This window comes from Lissotriton vulgaris, chromosome 4_1 (assembly GCF_964263255.1).
Source record: "Lissotriton vulgaris chromosome 4_1, aLisVul1.2, whole genome shotgun sequence".
Classification (NCBI taxonomy): domain Eukaryota; kingdom Metazoa; phylum Chordata; class Amphibia; order Caudata; family Salamandridae; genus Lissotriton; species Lissotriton vulgaris.
Window position 1 is genome coordinate 995,331,942 of NC_141691.1, and position 13,049 is coordinate 995,344,990.

A 13,049-nucleotide genomic window follows, 5' to 3' on the forward strand; every position below is an offset into this window, starting at 1 on the left:
TTATTCTCATGTTACCTACCATGGTTTTACACTTATTTTTCCATTGTTCATATTTTCTTTTTTGTATACTGGCATGCATCGAACTTATTTTACTAAATGATGCTTCCGATAAATTGTTTTAAAAGTTACACAATAGTTGATCAAAATATTATTTTTCAAGTTGCAATATTTCATGTACATTTTATTTTGAAAAGAAATAACAATCTGGCGTTCATGCTTATACATAGATTTTGCATATAAAAAGGGAGCATTCTGGAAGCATTATAAATAGCCTCAATAATTGTATTTTTCAAACATGTCTAAATGGTTTTTTACTTTTTTTTATGCTGGAACGTCTGTCAGTAATACACGCTTGAGCTCAAGGATCACTGTATTTCCTTAAAGTGCGTGCTCTAATAGTATTGCCTTTAGTATTAATGAATTATATTTACAAGCTTGAAAGCTTATTAATATGGATTCACATCTTGCCTGTAGTGGTAATCCTATTTCATAGATCCTTACTGTGGTATTGTAAACTGGCGGCTAAAGGGTCTGTGCTGTGAGGGTTGGGCCTACATGTCCAGTGGAGAAAATAAACATGGAAACCTGTTGTCCTTGACCTTAAGCAATATGCCTTCGGCGTCTGGCGAATTCCACATGGTGCCTTTAAATTCCATTCACCAGGAGAAGACTGAGGAAATATATTGTTGATTTGAACTGTTTGTTGATGGTTCCTATTAGGCACAAAGGAATTACAAGTGGTTTTGTGTTTTGGTGGGAATATTCATTAAATATTATCAGCGGTTAAATGATTATGGTGTGTGAAGCTTTTGAGGAATTCCTTTCCCTAAATAAATGCCTCTTTCATGAGATGTGGTGATTTTTCTCATATGCCTGAAGAGAGCTCAGGATGCATCCTGGTATGAGTCAAACTATTTCAAATGTATTTGGATGTAGCGTAAATAATAGTCAATCAATCCAATACTTTATTGCGGTCATTAGACCATAAAAGTCCAGATGTAATAAGTTTAAAATACATTAAAATAATCCTCCAGGGTCCCATATTACAATTGCTAACTAAGGTCCAACACCCCAATAAATAAACATACAGGACTATATGACGAAGGGCCCTCTTGCTAAACTATTCAATAATTGCTAAAAGAGAATACATTAATACATTTCATATTGATACAACACTAATTAAACACTATAAAATCACAAATATAAAATTGATTGAAAATAGGGCATGCCGTTTTAAAAAGATACATAATTTTTTAAGAGTGACTTGTGCACACACCACATGGAAAGTAAAAAGTGTGATACTGCTAATACAGTTGACGATTGAGTACTATATTTCAACAGCGTAAAAGCCTCTGCACAATGTTTGGTACCCAGATTTCTACATAGTTGGATTAACCAATGATGCCTTGGTTTTCTGAAACCTGGACACAAGAAAAATATATGAAGCTCTGTCTTTTCTTCATTGCTACAGGCCAGACAGCCTAGGGAGGTTGTCCCTGCCCATTTGTTGGAGAAGACACGCAGCGGGAGAACCCCATGCCTACATTGAATTTACAATTTCCTCGCTAATGCTGGCTGTATCTCATCCAAGGCAGATTCTAGGATGTACTGGTCTTTAATTTGCAAGAACGCATCTGTTAGTGGACCTTTTGCTGGGCTCCTCTGTAGGCGCAGTTGTGCAGTGGCAGTATCATAGCCAATGAGGTCTCTCCCTGGCATGATTATTGCTTTTTCAAACAGGAGGAGGGTGGGCACACACTGCCTCACATCCCAGCAGCCCCGATGCATCATAGTAAATGCAGTGCATGATAACTTTTACTTCAGTGACAGGCTTTAGTTTTTCACCCTTGTTGGTGCAGCCAGTGCTGTGTATCTCTAGACACGTGTTTCAGGATAGTTGTCCTTCTTCAGTAGAGAGCAACACATTCTTTTTGGGGGTGCTGGAAATGCTGTCCAAAGTCTTCTCAGGTCTCTGTACCACTCACTGGGCGCAGTTGCATCAACCAGAGCTCGTCGGCTGATTAGCTCAAGGGAGCCTTTTCAAACAGGAGGAGGGTGAGCGCACACTGCCTCACATCCCAGCACTCAGTTTGCCCGATGCATCATAGTAAATGCGGTGCATGATAACACTTTGGTGATAGGCTTTAATTTTTCACCCTTGAAGATAATGAGGAAAAATTCAAAATGGCTCTGAAGCAACACTAGAAAAACAGTCCTTCATGCCCTAGTCACCAGCAAGTTTGATTGTGGAAACTTCCTCTATGCCAGGATCACCAAGCAACTCACCAGAAGACTACAGACCATCCAGAACTCAGCAACCAGATTCCTACTCAACCTCCCACACAGAACTCAAATAACACTACACCTCAGGGAGCTCCACTGGCTTCCGATACACAAACGTTCTCGTTTCAGATTCCTCACACACTCAAGGCCCTACACAACTTGGGCCCCTCCCACCTGAACAGTTGCCTCACCTACCACCAGTAACCCAGACACCTCTTTTCCACAGGACTCCTACTCGCACACACCCCATGCATACACAGAACCAGATTAGGAGGATGGGCGTTCCTTTACATTGCTCCTGAAGCGTGGAACGACCTCCCACTCGACATCAGAGCCTCCTAATCTCTTATTGAATTCCAAAAGAGGCTGAAGACCTGGCTTTTCAGTTAACCACCCTACCCTAGCAAGGCTAGGCACACACACCTGCTCAGCGCCAGGATACCCTCACAAATGATAGTGCACTTTACAAATATACATAATACATGCCACTCTTTCAAAACAAGAAAAAAGGAGATAATTTAAATACATTGGAATTATTTTCCCCATTGACTATCTTTGAAACTGAGGTGGGAAACAGCCAAAATTAAGCCATGTTATACTTTAAATGTCGAGTCTCCCACCTGAATCGGGTTTGTTGTAATGTATGAATTGTACAATGCAATTAATGCTGTAGGGACTTGATATATGGAGTGTCGAATGTACAGTGGCATAAGCATTTTAAGTACCAGAACAACAGCTTAGCTGCGAAGAGGGCATATTGAAGTAAACGTTACCTGCTGGCGAGAGAGGATGGATAAATAGAGAATGAAAAATATCTTTTTGGATAAAAAAACATGCAGAGATAATAAGGAAGGTTTCCTAACTGCAGCCCAGTAATCCCGTCAGCATTCTGATATACCACTAGATGGCAGTATATGTTAGTTACAAGATTTTTACCTAAAACTGAAAGCCGTAGCGTAGTATTTAGATGAATAAATGTTTTTATGTTTCGTGTTTGTGTTTTTTTTTCACATAATGCCTTCACGAGAGCATTCCCTTATTGCTATACTTGTGTGGGTTACTGTACATAATTCTCTTAGGCGGTGATCGTATCTGGAAAGATTTACTTCTTTTTCGTGGTTTGCTAGTCTTCCTTATATTAGGTACTCAAAAATATTTACTAATCTGCCTGTGCTGTTCTTGACAGGCTAATTCATGTTACTCCTGCGTCCCGAGTAGTTCCTTTCTCATAATCTACCTGTTGTTATTCTGCCCCGTAGCCGCAGGACTGAAAGCTTCCGCTGTAGCTGTTCATACCAATGTTTCTGCACCGGTAACGCCCAGTTATGCTTGCGTCATTCACACCCTCTAATCCCTTCCTCTGTTCCCGTTTGATTCTCCAGGTTGCGTGAATGTGAAGTTGCGTCTGATCTGTGCTGTCCTGACTCTCCTTAAGCAGGCCAGGGCATGTTTTGCAGTTTTCCCCCACCTTCCTACAAGAGGTGGGCGAGCCTAGGGCTTCATCTGGGATGAAAAAAGTTTGGGTGGGGGACCTAAAAGGGTCCTGGCCTTGTACTTGACGGTGTGCCTTAACATGACATAAATTACATTTCTGTGATTCTTCTAGTGTGCTGCCTAATTGGTATTTTGGTTCCTCTCTGAGCTTTCTGTTATTGCATCCAGATGTAGAACACAACAGCTGACTTGCACCTCAAACCAGCCAGGGCTATTGGCTTTGTCAGTGGTTAGCTCTTTAAGATAAATGAATACCAACAATGACTTTGTTGTAAATATTATTGAAATGATTTAATTCTGAAATTTTGAGGCTGAGTATTCAATACTGAGACCCTGTGATGCTGTATCAATGGGTTGGGCCGTCCATTGCCTGATACCTTGTACCTCCCCTCTAGCCAACCCCTTGATCAGGAGGGACAGTTGTCTTCCCCAGAAAGCCCCGGGGTCCCAGATCCTGTGTATCCCACTTCTTTTCCTTGTGCCTTGCTCCTGATGGCAATAGCACTCGTATCCGTTCTGTCACTGCCGCAATTGTTATTTGTTATGTTTTTCACTGGATGGTTCATTTGTCAACGAGTTGTACTGTAATTTTAATATGCTAATATGAAGGTGTGTGTTTTATCTGTTGCTCCTGGGCTGGGAGTGCCGGCATCGAATCTTGTTCAATGTAAAGACTGCTTTGGTAGTATTCCGTATTGTATGATGCTCTTAGCCTTTTTTATTGCTCCTTGTGAGACGAAATGCGATGTAACATTTTGTGTAATTCTGAATAAAAACAATAAAAAAAACTTTACTAAGTTCTGTGGAAGAGATAATGGTCAGAGTGTCTCAATTACTCCTGTTTTTTCACTCTATGTTGGACAAGTACTCCCTTTTTCTATCCACATCTCATTCATCTGTGTATCTTAAAACGTCATCTCTTTCCTCTTCAGCACGTTCTTTTCCCCACTCTCCTGAATGCACTTCTTTTCGTCCCCTTCACTTCACCCCCCCCCCCCCCAAACACACAAAGCACCCACGTGCCTGCAAGCTCTACATATTCTTTTCCATTCACCCTGTCAATATTTTGAAAACGGTGTATCTCCTTCACACACATTTGCACAGAATCACAATCAAAACTGAAGTACATAACTATTACTCTGTGCTCTCTGCAGATAAGCTAAGGATTGGATAACCATGTATTCCAAAGTCCCCTTTGACCCAATAACAGGTACTTTGAGAAATTCGTACTGCCTTCAGCCTCAACCCCTGATCTCTCAACGGTGGCTTATTATAAAACCTGAATTCGACTCAGTTCAAAGTATGCACTATACAAGGCTAATATGCGACACGAAAAAAAAATGCTGAAACGCAACATCCTGGATATAGTTAACCCTCTTAAGGAATGCAGGATCAAGTAAAACATGAATTATAAACCACTGGCGAGACAATAAATTAACAAGCAAGGGTGTGGCTTGGCTCTAAGCCAGCCTGCAAGTGCTTGCCCATGCAAGAAACATCATGTAAAATATAATGAAGTCTCTTAATAATTCTAAATATTGTATTTCTTTTACATGCAGGAGTGTTCCACCTTCAAACATCAAATTATATTGTTTTACAGAGAAGTACTTGTATACATCTGATTGGATATAAACATGAATTTAGAAACATTCCTGCCCATGCTCCCTTCCTGGGCACAGTGCATTTGTAAACTAAGAGACAAGTCACTTGTAATGTTTACTATGTATGTGGCCTGGATTCTCTTTTGTTTTTAAACTCTGTTTATATTGTAGTTTCCAAAGACCTCAGCATATTCATGATTGAAACATACCATGCAAGAAGGCAAGGCAAGGCTGTATCAGTACCGTATCACACTAGCACATCCAACCGCCGTTGTCCGCATCAATCTCACATCTGATTGCTCTGTACATAGTCACATCATGATGTGGCCTTTATTCTTATTATAGATTGATCAACCTTATAGTCCAGTGGTTCTTAACTTTTTGACTTCTGTGGCCCCCCACTTAATCCTTATGGAAAAATCTTAAAGCCTGGGAATATGCCAACAGGTTCCAGGAGGTCAGATTCAATTATACCCTGGACTATGGTGGCTGGTGACAGTGACAGGAGCCTTCTAAGAACTGCCCCATCCAACTGATCCCAGTCACAGGAAGGATCAACGGCAAGTACCTCAGGTATATTAAAGGTGCATGGGGGGGCGTGGCCAAGCAAGATGGCTGAGCAGACGTGAGCCGCATCAGCTCCGGAGACCCACGATTGCCACAAGCTGCTAAAAGCGCATATAGAGGACTGCAAAGCATATGATCTGGACCAGCGGAGTCCAGTGTTGACCGGGAACACCGAGATCAACCGGAGGCTCCATAAGGACTGATTTGCTGTGGGGCCGAGCGAGAGAGGCGGACCTAAGATGGGGCAGATGAACGCGATCAGCGGGATCACACAGGCAGCCTAATCGACTGCAGACCTTCCAGTCCCCTTGTCCCATGCAGAGAGAGCTACGTCTGCCTACCCCGTCCCGCAGAAACACAGAAGGAGCTGGTCGAGGCTCAGCACCACGTGCCTACAGTGCAAGGAGTTAGACTGGAGCTGCGGGGCACATAGAGTCTCGGCGGGAGAACGCAGCACGCCGGCTGCACCGACTTGGACCAGAAGTGAGCGAGGCCCAGTGGCAGTGACAGCAGGAGAAGAACGGGCGGAACTGGGAGGTCCTCTGGTTGTTGGAGCAACGTCAATGGGGCTGCAATAGACAGGCCGTCAGGAGGATGGTACAGGTTAGTCTTGCCTGACCTTAAGGTGGTACCCGAATAGCACATCTGTGTTTGACGGCGATGCGCAAGTGAAGCTACAGCCCCAACAGCAATTACCCTGGAGGGAGGATATGAGGCCTTGCTGCCCCGGGTGTGAGGAAGCAGCAGGATCCAATCAATCAATCAATCAATCAATCAAGGCATTTATATAGCGCACTACTCACCTAGAGGGTCTCAAGGCGCATGGGGAGGGGGGTCCGCTACTGCTCGTGCCTGACCCTAAAATGCCCCCCACAGTGGAATCCATATCGAGGGCCTGACTACATTTGGACTCTCAACACTCATGCCAAGGTAACACACAAGAGGCCTTTACGCAGAGGGGCGAGATTAGGCCTGGTCTAAGACGACACGAGTCACTGCCCTTATGCTACCAAAAAAAGTGACAAATAAGGTCTCCAGCTATTTCGCAGCAACAGATAAGGGCCTTTCTCCCACCGAGGTGGACCAGACGTGCAAAATGGAGCTCAGCAGGGAAGATCTGGTGGTGTCCCTTCGGGACTTTAAATCAGAATTCTGCTAGAAATTAAGCAGGATCTTCTGGCTTCCATGGACCAACTGAAGGCCGATCTCACTGAGAAGATGACGACATTTCAACACACCGTAGATGCATTAGGTTCCAGTGTACTTGAAGTGGAGGAACAGACACAGGAGCTGGACACTCTCTCCTCTAAAATACAGGAAACGCAACAGATTCTCCAGACTCAGCTTCACCAAGTGCTTCTGAAGGCAGTAGACATAGAAAACAGGTTACAGGGAGAGAACATTCGAATCTGGGGCCTGGAAGAAGGAGCGTAGGGACCGGACCTCGAAGCCTTCATAGAGGGCCTCTTCGCCGAGATCCTGAGTCCTCGTCAGATGAAACTCATGATAGAACAGGTTTATCGAGTGGGGCCCCCGTAGGCAGGGGAGCGCAAGCTTACCCGGGATGTCCTTGTCAAGATGCACTCCTTCAAAACAAAAGAAGCCATCTTGAGCACTCTTTCAGGACCTGGCGCCCTCCATCATGACACGCAGGCAACTGCTTCTTTCAATCACCTCCAAACTACAAGAAGATAATGTGCACTACCGCTGGACCTTTCCCTTAGGTCTTGTTTTCGAATATAAGGCCAAAGCCCACCACATTGTAGACCTGACAGAAGGACTGCGCATTTTGGGGCTTCTGCTCCCTGCTCCCTGACGATGAAAGTGGCTCTGGCTCTCCGAAAGGAACAGGCATGACATGGAGAGAAGCCCGGCCTTGGCACACCGTCTCGAAAAGCAAGACAAACCAAAAATGAGGACACTAAAGTTGTGGGTGATCCATACACGCAGATGACCACGGACAATCACTCCAGCGGCACTACATCAGGACACTTGATATTTGGGTCATTGCACAGCAGAAAGGATGAGTGTCCACGCTTGGGTAACAACAGGGTGCAACAGACGGATTTTGGCGATAGTCCAGATCCAAATGTTCTCTATGTTCTTAATATACCACAGTCAGGGGTCCGTGCCTTGTCCGTACCACCCAGAATTACTCTACTCTTCTTTGAGAAGAACCAAGCTGGGAGCTTGTTGGCTCTTCAGCACAGAATTTCCGGGGGGGGGGGAGGTTGGGGGGGTTATTTTTTGGGCGGGAGGGCTCCTGGTGGTGGTGAGAGGGTGCAGTTGGCTAAAGTTCACGAAGGGAGCAGGCAGTCTGTGGCTTTGGGACCATTCAAGACACGTGAAAACTAGTGTTGGAGGCTTGAGGGCATGAGTGCAGCTCACGAGGAGAGGTCAGAAGGGATGGGGTGAGGGGCCACTTTTCCCAAAGATTTCCATAGCTTCATGGAACGTTAAAGGCCTGAAATCGCCATACAAGAGGCAACAAATATGGAAATATCTTAATGACCACCAGTTTGCAGTAGTGGCGCTGCAAGAAACGCACCTCAAAGTCCGAAGAGCTTTGGCTTCGTCACAGAAACTATCCCTTAATCTACAAATTGTTCGCTAACACCAAACAAAAATGCTTGTTGCTTTATTGTCTGCAGGGGAGGAACTGGAAGAGGCATGGGCCTTGCAACTCTAGGACACTGCTTTACACCACCAGTTGGAGCTGATAGGAGCGATTCCATGTTAGTTTCTTTTTGTAATTTTTTTTTTTTTTTTTTACCGTTCACGATATCGAAAACTCGGCACTATCAGGGAAAATTTTATAAAAACATATTTTTTGGATTTGCACAGTGTTCCTTTGCACTGTTAGAGACCTGGCTAAATATGGCAAACAAGCTGAAATTGTATAATAAATTTAAATCCGTTTCAATCAGGGGCCCCGAAATACGTCTGGCCCAGGGCACGCAAAATCCTTAAAAGGCCCCTACGTGAGAGTGCATGCAGTGTGTATGTGGAGAGAGGCAAAAGCACTTTAATATCCTTGTGTAATATGGCGCTTCTCCCAGTTTTGCCCCAAACGCGGCCAAGGCCGTGGTCTGGGTGTGCACGTGTGTCATATGTGTAAATTAGATATCTCTGTCATGGCCTTGCTACCCAAGGTCTCAGGGGTCATGGGGGCAAAGAACAGAAGAACAAGCAGCTACCTCGGCGCACTATTCTCAAATGTACAGAAGAACAACTACGGCCTAACAGCCAGGCTACGGGGCGGTGTGAGATGGGGTGAACCACGGGACGTCATTGGGTACAGTGGCGGGTTCCATCCATACCCCTCCCACCTGCCTTTGATCTCACTATTTCTGCCGAGGCTGTGATAAATTTCAAAGGCTGCCATAAACTGTCTGCTGGGGCCTTCACAATCCTCACCAACTGCCCTGCTCTGGACACTCTCCTGCGCACCGATGCAGAGCAGGCGCGGGGGCCGTGGCCTTTGCGCATAAACCATCTGAGGGAGCTGCGCCCTCATGTGTGTCTCCCCCTTTCAGAAGTGCACCACACTGCGGCTCGTGAGTGTGTCCAAGCCCGCATGCCGGAGGGTGTCCGTTGAAAGGTGCAAAGTTGTAAAGGGGATACACGAGGCCTGCGAGACCTCCTCCGCCCAGGGCCCAGCGGCGGTAGATTTAAAATAAAGTATTTCACTGCAAACTCGGTCCTGTGCACCGTTCTCGTAGGGCCATGAAACACCAGTACTGACATTACAGTGGTAAATGCACATATTAGTACTCTTAGCAGTCGTACTATGGGCCGCTGCGTAAACGGTGCCCTATTTAATAGACTACCGTCTACGGCGGAGCTTATGCACTTATGAGGGAGATGTCTTATTATTAAAGCCTGCAGCCAGCCTGTTTATCAGCGCCGCGCGCCTCGTGAACAGCGCCGCGCCCCCCTCTGCAGACTCCCCCTGCATTCCAAAGTCAGTCACGTGAACTGTTCACGAGGCGCGCGTCGCGATCCGATTCTTTCGGCCATGCATTCTAATGCAGAAGCTCACGCGTGCGACCTAATCCTATTGGAAAATGCTGCGCGTGGCCAGCTCCTGTCTCCCCTCGTTGTCGGCTGAGCCGACAGCTATAGTTCTCGCAGCGAGCCCTAAAAAGGAGTTGCTCTCCTCTTCCCTATCGCTGCAAAGTTCCAACCCGAAGCTATAAAGGCCGAGCAGGAGGGGAGAGTAAATATGGTAATGGGGAGGCTAAGGGGAAACCTCTGTACTTTTATTTCTATCTACGCCCCAATACGAAGAAAGCAATATTCATATCCTCCACATTGGACTTGATCATCAAGTTTGCAGAAGGCCCTGTTGTTTTCCTAGGAGATTTTAACCTGAACCGGGATGCAGATTTAGACCGCTCCCAATCTCACCGGGCTGCTATCAATGGCTTCTCCAAAGGGGTTAGTTAGAAGATACACGTTAGGCCAATGCGATGCATGGTGTACACTACATCCTACTACCAAGGATTACACCTACTTCTCTCACGTCCACCAGTCTTAGTCAAGGATAGACTACATCTTCGTCAGTCAGGCGTTAACTAGGTTCCATTTCGCACCTAGTGTCATCCTGATAAAATATACTCAGTCCAGAAACGCTCTGAGTACATGGTATCAGAGGTCTGGTGCTTATACCGAAGTCAGCCTTTGAAGTAGGTATAGTTGGAAGAAAGGTCTTTGTAGTGCACTAGACCCTGCCCTTCCATGCCCCAGCTCCAGACACTATGTGGGACAGAGACTTATTTGTGCCTGCACAGACACAGCCCTATTCAGATGTCTTTGTCAACGCCTCCCACCACTCTAGCTCTGGAAGGCCAATCAGCCGGGTGACGGGCCATCAGGATATGCATGACACACCTCAGCTCCCTTTGTGTGACTGTCTAGAGTGAATGCACAAGAGCCCAACTGTCACCCTGACCCAGACATGTATTCATAGACGGCAGAGAGGCACAGAATAGTTTAAGTAAGAAAATGCTCACTTTCTTAAAGTTTGCAAAACTAAGGAGTTAGGCCCTGGGGCATGGAGTAGGCTGGACCTTATATATATATATATATATATATAAAAAAACACGAAAAGTGCCTACACCATTCTTACTTTCAGAAAAGCTACTTAAGGATCAAACAGAAAGATGCCTTTTAGTTTGTCCGGGTACTTTTATTTATACCCTTCCACTTATTTGATTCTTTTTTTATATTCTCTTTTCCACATTTGTGTATGAAAAGGAACAATTGTGCATTCAACAATATTTACACTTATAGACAACAAACTTTACAAACGCACATTTACAATCTACATAATTACTAATGACAACATACATCCTAAATACAATACTTGATACAAACAAACCATGTATATTTGTGCATTTGCATTCTAACAAATGAATCAATATCAATATGCATTTATTGGTAGATTGCGACTCGCAATAAAGATCGGCACCCAACCCCATTTTCTCCAAGTTGAGACCTTGTCTCAACAAACAGAGGTATGACCTGAGAGCGTTTTTTGGTCAGTTTTGGCTTTCTTAAGAGATTCAGAAATAGACCGTTTCAGTAGATACTTCGATTTTTTCCTTTCAGGGAACCAACAACCCAGTCGAGTTTAATGACCCTTCATTCCCTAAATTAAAGGATTGAGACAATGTAACCCAAGCCCATTTTCAACATCAAGAAGGCTCAGTTTGCCCAATTCACACAGGTACATATATAGATCTGCAGATTACAGTAGTGTAACTTTAGAGAGAGAAGCAATTTCGAATTTGTAAATAAAACGTTATTGTTTTTTACACCTTATACAGAAAAGTGACAAAGCCCTCATGAGAATCCGGGAACTGGTTTCCCTGGATTCGGAACGCGTCGGCACATCTGAAGGAGCGAGTAACATCATTTATTTTGTAAACCAGCACTTGCTAGTTTTGCAATCGGTCACCTTCTGGTGATTTTGTCTCCTTATTTGACTTTGTCTTTCATTTGTTGGATATTGATTCAACTTATATCCTGAAAAGGATCCGAACTGTGTTGCTAAATTATCTATAACAGGTAGCCTGGTTTCTATATCAGTTGTAACGACCACAATATTGTCTGCATAAGCTAATGCACGATAATCTGTTTGAGCTAGGTGAATAGGCTTAATGTTTGTATCATAATTTAGACGGTTTAAAAAAAGATCTATGTAAACTGCGAAAAGAAGGGGTGAGCACGGACACCCTTGCCGTGTGCCCCAAGTGATTAAGAAGGGGGAAGATGATTGACCATCTAGACGGATTGATGCATAGGGAGATTGATAGATGGCTTTTAACGCAGTTAAGATGCCAGGACCAAACCCCTTTCTGATTAAGGAGTCCCACATATATGCCCAATTTCTCAGCATCCAACAGGGTCACTCCAATGGTGGATTTAGTAGACTTAGCCCAATCAATAATTGTTATTAAGCGGTGTATATGATCTGCAGTATCCCGTGATGGAATGAACCCATGCTGAAATTTCGAAACTATTGGTGAAATTATACAAGATAAACGTGAAGCCAAGATTTTAGAATATACTTTGCTATCCGTATTAATTAGCGAAATGGGTCGATATGATGCAGGCGCCAAGGGGGATTTATCTTTTTTAAGAAAAACAATGATTACCGATTCCTTCCAAGATGGGGGTATTTTCCGTCTTTGAGCCTCCAAAAAAAGTAGAGTCATTTCTTTTTTAAGAATGTCGGAAAGTCCTGTAGAATTCCAGAGGAATGGAATCAGGACCAACGGCTGTGCCTTGAGCTAGGGACATTATAGATGATTCAATTTCTTCCCAGCTAATTGGGGTATCCAATTGTTCAGATTCCTCTAATGATAAAATGGTACTGGTTAAGCGAATGACTGACTTCCTTGCATATCCCCAGTGATGTGCTCTGAATACAGTTTAGAATAAAATTCACGAAAAATCCCTAATATTTCCGAAGGGCTAATATGGAGCTGCCCTGAATCGTCCAAAATGTTATCTATTCTTGCAGAAACCTCCTTCTGTCTAAGCCTCTTAGCTAGGTGTCTCCCTGAGTTTTCACCCAGCTCGTACATTTCAGATCTA

General features: G+C 44.3%; 1 protein-coding gene across 1 annotated transcript in view; it reads left to right on the forward strand.

The window, feature by feature from the left end:
• The window catches only part of TBC1D7 (TBC1 domain family member 7), a 185,736-nt gene that overhangs the window by 108,257 nt on the left and 64,430 nt on the right, over nucleotides 1–13,049 (forward strand). The window lies entirely within an intron of this gene.